The sequence below is a fragment of the Crocodylus porosus genome, unplaced genomic scaffold, assembly GCF_001723895.1.
Source record: "Crocodylus porosus isolate Cpor-Errol unplaced genomic scaffold, CroPor_comp1, whole genome shotgun sequence".
In the NCBI taxonomy this organism is placed as follows: Eukaryota; Metazoa; Chordata; order Crocodylia; family Crocodylidae; genus Crocodylus; species Crocodylus porosus.
In genome coordinates, this window is record NW_017728918.1 from 31657721 (window position 1) to 31661326 (window position 3606).

Sequence of the window (3606 nt, forward strand, 5' to 3'; positions counted from 1 at the left end):
GGCCGAGGGGAGCGGGGCGGGGCGGGGCGTGCGTGAGCGCCGCGTCGGGCTCGGCGTCGGCAGCGCAACGGCCCGGCACAGCCCGGCGAGGCGGAGGCGTCATCGCGGTGAAATGTAACAGTCGGGGGGATGATCTCAGCGATGGCCCCGAGCTGTTTGCATGGTATACGTTTGATCCAGCTAACTTTAAGGATTCAGTTAACTTTAACTGAAGAGTAACTTTGTTATGCTGTTGCTAAGATGTGCTGGTGACGATGGCTGTGTAATCGCTGGCACAACTCGGCAGGTCAGGTATATGAGAGACATAAACTTCCAACAGGAAAAGCTTTGCACAAAACCTAAACAATATTACATGTGTACAGCACGTGGAAAGGGATTGTAGGACCCTTGAGGGGAGGGTTTCTACCGTCATAACCTAACTTAGTAATGATGCCTTATTCGTTTTGCTTTCTTCTTTGAAAGACAGTTGGAGATTCAAGTGAGACAATCAAGTGTAACATATTACTACTTGGTATAATGCTTTACCTAATAAATTAAAAAAAAAACACCTAGTACTGTATATGTTTGTGTTTGTAGAAATATAAATTTTAAAGTTTACAACTTGTTTCTTCCTAAGGTGGAAGTGGGATGGGAAAATGATAGCTCTCCCGAATGACCTCGAAACAAAAAGTCACAGTTGCAGCACATGCTAAAGACCGTGAGCTGTCTTCTGAAGAAGAGCTTTCAGTTTGCAGGACCGTATGACTTTACTAGATTCTAAGGCTTTCACTAAGAGCCAGAACCTGTCCTAACAGGAGATTTCTCAATTTGGAAATTAGTTACATTGTGATATGGTTATAAAAAGAAGCCTGCCTTCATCTGGAATTGCTTAGAAAGTCATCAGTAGGGAGGTGCCAATAGTGGCTTTAAAAAAAGAAATAGAAAAGGGAGGGCAGTTTGTGACCACTGACAGTATCCAGGTGAATACCTAGAAGAGAAATAAAATCTTGATGAAAATGGCTTTCAGTGCGGCATCTCTCTGAATCACTATTGAAATGCCTCTCTTGAAAATGGCGTAGTGGTTGGTGCATCCCTCACTAAATAGTCTTCAGTACTGTTTCAGAAGTTGAGGTTTGAATTAATGTCAGGGTGTCATACTTATGCGACCCTACAAGGCTGAATATAGAACAGCATTGTTATCAGTTGTTGTGGTTTTCAGAACTGTAGCAACTGCCTCATTTTCTGTTGTGCTGTATCTTTGATATCCCAGCTCTGTGCTGCTGAAAAGCTGGGAATATGAACTGATTTGCTGTTTGGTTCACAGTTATTCATTTACTGACAGCAAAAGATGGGAGCTAGTAAGCTAAAAGCTGTAGAAACAAGTGTCTGTGCAAATGCCCAGTTTAGAGAAGTATTGGATATCAGAATCCTATCTCAAAGATTAAAGCAGAGGGAAGGAAAAAAAGAAACTAGCAGCAACAACTTCAGGCTGTTAGAGGTAGGAGAAATCTGCGTGACTTGGAAAACTTGGAACTCTAATTGTCAAACTGTGTAACGTATTCAGAATTTGTTTTGTGAAAGTGGCTCCCAGAATTAGCATCTGGAGGCACTCGAGCCTCTTTGAGATGCTCTGAACTCTGGAAGACTTTCTTCCATGGCATAAGTGTAGGTTATGCTAGGTTTCCAAACATACCGCAAAGCTGTCCTTTATTTTTGTGGGGCTGGATATCTGAATTGAAGACAAATCAGGATTTTTTCAAATGGAAATACTGGGCATAACTGTTCTTTAAAAGTGCATTTGAAACCCGTAATGCTAGCTAAAGTTATGTGGTTTGATCTGGTCATAAAATTGTTTGCTACAGGAGTGGGTCAGAACCTTGATTTTTAACTAGAGTTGCAGTAAGTACAGTATAACCACTTCAATTCTCCCTGTAGCTGAATGCCTTTCAAAAAGACACTTGTACAGAAAATGATTCAGGAGGCTAGATGGTAACTGAGGCTGTTAGGAGAAGCTGAGGTTATAATGTTGATGTTTTGCATTACCAGTGAATCAGCATGTATTCATTCTACAGGTAGAGGCAGTACTTGAGAAAGTTACAGAAACAATGTTTGCAAATTGAAGGGTAGTTTTCTATTTGAAGACTACTGGTTTGTTTGTCTTTTTAAGCATTTCAACTCTCAGCCTTGACAGTACTCTCTTTCTTGCAGGTGACTTTGCAGTTGTTTATACAGATGGCTGCTGCTCAAGTAATGGATGTAAAATGGCATGTGCGGGAATAGGTGTCTACTGAGGGCCAAACCAGTCCTCGTAAGCGTTTTGAGATGTGACTTAAATCTCTGTAAACAAATTATTTCCTGATGCTGGTCTTGAACGTGACTTCTAATACATTCAGGCCTGCTTGCTAAGGGAATGCTCAGTCAGATTATCTCACCAAAATCAAATAAGTAGAGAACCAAAAAGAGACAAATCAGATGTATAACTGAAAGATTAAATCTCTTCTGGGGAGAGTAGAAATAACGAAATAAGCTAGAAATTTGAACAACATTATAACAAGACTCAACCTGGACAAATGCAAGGACATATCTTAAGGGAAACTGCATTTAGGCTTTTCTGCAAGTGTTTTCACAGTTGAGCAAAAGTGTGCTAAAGCTATTGTTGCTTTCAGCGTAGACTGTGCTTCCCTATGGTAACAGGACCAAACATGCCCAGATATCAAGTTGCAGCTCTTCTGCTTCATAAAAGGAAGGATTTTAAGTAGATGGAAACTAAACTAAAAGTATTTTGTCTTACTTCTGTCAAGAACACAATATCTATACATGCATTTCTGTATTGCATGCATTAATCTATTTCATATTGCTTTCAAACAGAAACACTAGTGAAAGGCTGTCTGGATGACAGACTAACCAAAGAGCTAAAATATATGTACATTGTAGACTTTTCTAAAACTGTTATCATTGTGGAAAATAACTGAAGGTTCTGGCACTGCCCAACGTCATTGACTGTTAAAGTCCACAGTGTAGAAATAGAGCTTTGCTTCTACCTCTGAGATCTTCTAGCCCAGGCGTGACTGAGATATTGCCCATGGGCCAGGTCCGGCCTGTGAAGTAGTGCTGTCTGACTTGTGGGGTTCCTTCCTGGTCTGGAAACTTGGTGATTTTGGTGATGGGGAATTGATGTCAGAGTTAATAGCCACAGCTCCCAGAGCCATAGGAATTAAGGTTGTTGCCAAATTTCTGAGGCCATTTATCCCTTATTGGGCTAAATGGCTCCACACACCATATTGAGCCTGTGGACTGACCCTGTGTCACTTACCCAGCCTGCAGGGCTAGGTGAGTTGGGCATCACTCCTCTAGCATATGGTGAGTTTAGTGCCGATATAGTTCAAGGAAAAAGCTGGCATTGCTGTTAATAGTGTCTGCATAGGAGTTGGCAGAGACAGTTGCTGTAGTTTGGCACTCACATAGACTAGACCACTGTTGAGATTTACTGAACTTAGTTCTGTTTCAAGAACAATATTCAGAAGTAGAAGGGAATTCAGAGAAGTGATGGCAAGATTTACATGTAGTGAAAACTTGGGACTCATAGTTTCTAGGGTCGGAAGGGACCTGAGTAGATCATCTAGTCCG

At 41.4% G+C, this 3606-nt stretch overlaps 1 long non-coding RNA gene across 1 annotated transcript in view; it reads left to right on the forward strand.

Moving 5' to 3' along the window:
* Positions 1 to 2363: 2363 nt before the first annotated feature.
* The window catches only part of LOC109311683, a 6306-nt gene continuing 5063 nt past the window's right edge, over positions 2364 to 3606 (forward strand). Inside the window, exon 1 of the long non-coding RNA XR_002101576.1 lies at positions 2364 to 2902. This is a non-coding gene — a long non-coding RNA (uncharacterized LOC109311683). The remainder of the gene's footprint in view (positions 2903 to 3606) is intronic.